A 2,563-nucleotide genomic window follows, 5' to 3' on the forward strand; every position below is an offset into this window, starting at 1 on the left:
AAAATATTAATTTAATAATTTTATAACCCTAAAAAAATACTATAATAATTATATATACTATAATAATTATACCCCCAAAATATTAACTAAAATAATTATACCCCAAAAATATTAACTAAAATAATTATAATAATTATATATACTATAATAATTATACCCCCAAAATATTAACTATAATAATTATATATATATATATATATATATATTAAGTTTTAAATTAAATTTTATACCCCTAAAAACTATAATAATTATACGTACAAAATAAATAGATTTAAATCTGCATAATATATATACACACACACACACACACACACCATTGAATTTGATGGGATACAAGAAACTAATTTCAACGATTCAATCGTTAAACTTGTTTGTATATGCTTCGAGATCGCATCAGCAAAAACTCGCAAAAAACAAACATTCAGAGATCAAGTAACGGGACAAAACTTTTCGACGGTTTTAAAACAAAAAATCACGATTTAACGGTTATTTTAACTCCGATTTTGATGATTTTTTACAGCTACACTCGTTGACCTTATATGAATACAATGAATGAATTCGATTTTCAATTTAAAATATTTACACTAGTGGATGAAAGTATAAATAAACTCTAAGAGTTAGTGAATCTATCGTTTTGATAAGATACGAATTCTATGAAACTGATTTCAACGATCCAACCGTCAAACTTGTTTTTATATGCTTCGAGATCGCATATACCAATCACAAAAAACAAACATTCAAAGATCAAGTAATGAGACAAAACTTTTCGACGGTTATAAAACAAAAAAGCACGATTTAACGGTTATTTTAACTCAAATTTTGATGATTTTTTACAATTACACTCCTTGACCCTATACAAATACAATGAATGAATTTGATCGTCAATTTAAAATATTTACACAAATGGATACCACAAAATCTTATGTTATACTTAATGAAAGTATAAATAAACTTTAAGTGTTAGTGAATCTATCGTTTTGATGGGATACGAATTCTATGAAACTAATTTTAACGATCCAACTGTCAAACTTGTTTGTATATGCTTCAAGATCGCATACGCCAAAAATCACAAAAAACAAACATTCACATATCAAGTAATTAGACAAAACTTTTCGACGGTTATAAAACAAAAAATTACGATTTAACAGTTATTTGAACTTCGATTTTGATGATTTTTTACAACAACACTCATTGACCATATGATTACAATGAATGAATTTGATCGTCAATTTAAAATATTTACACAAGTGGATACCACAAAATCTTATGTTATACTTAATGAAAGTATAAATAAACTAAGTGTTAGTGAATCTATCGTTTTGATGGGATACGAATTCTATGAAACTAATTTTAACTATCCAACCATCAAACTTGTTTGTATATGCTTCGAGATCGCATACGCCAAAAATCACAAAAAATAAACATTCAGAGATCAAGTAATTAAACAAAACTTTTCGACGGTTATAAAATAAAAAATCACGATTTAACGGTTATTTTAACTCCAATTTTGATAATTTTTTACAGATACACTCCTTAATCCTATACAAATACAATGAATGAATTGATCATCAATTTAAAATATTTACACAAATGGATACCACAAAATCTTATGTTATACTTAATGAAAGTATAAATAAACTCTAAATGTTAGTGAATCTATCATTTTGATGGGATATGAATTCTATGAATTTAATTTTAACGATCCAACTGTCAAACTTGTTTGTGTATGCTTCGAGATCGCATACGCCAAAAATCACAAACTTGTTTGTATATGCTTCGAGATCATAACTGTCAAACTTGTTTTTTTATTAGACTCTTATTTTCGAGTGCAGATGTAATACTTAAATAACAAATATGTTTTAATGTTTTGAAGTAATATTTATGTGGTAATGTGTGGTATGTGCAAATTTAAGAAAATTTATATTTTTCTTAACGGTTCATAACGGGTCGGGTAAAGTGACCCGACCTGTTAAGGACCCGTTAAGATAACAGGTGTGACACGACACGACCCGTTAAGATAATAGGTGTTACACAAAAAAGACACGAACACAACAGATACGATCTGTTTGCCAGGCCTAGTGCCGGCACAAGAATTTTATTACCATGAGAACCTATTAAGAAAATAATAGTATAGATGCTGTGGTGTATTTTATATATAAAAGGAAATATGGTACGTCTGTTTGACCAAAAAGTCAGAGAAACCACATTATTTGTATTATATTCTATCACACGTTTTTAATAGAAATTATACATGCGTATTTGTATAGGTGAAACGCTAGCTTTATTAGATCGGTTACACATACTATACTTTTACAAGCCAAAAATTATTTTGTGCTCTGATGTATAACAAGCATTAGAAAAAAATCGCGAAAAAGAATCCAACAATAAAAAATCCTACAACCACAAAAGTAAGTTTATAGATTCAATTGCATAAAAAATCCACTCCCTATCACCTATTTTTTTTTCGTAGAAAACCTTTATTGACATTTAATTTATTAAGAAGGCATGTGCTAGGATCTCTTTTTGTTTTTTGTTTTTGTTTTTTACTAAGAAAAGAAAATTA

This window comes from Malus domestica, chromosome 03, assembly GCF_042453785.1.
Source record: "Malus domestica chromosome 03, GDT2T_hap1".
Taxonomy (NCBI): domain Eukaryota; kingdom Viridiplantae; phylum Streptophyta; class Magnoliopsida; order Rosales; family Rosaceae; genus Malus; species Malus domestica.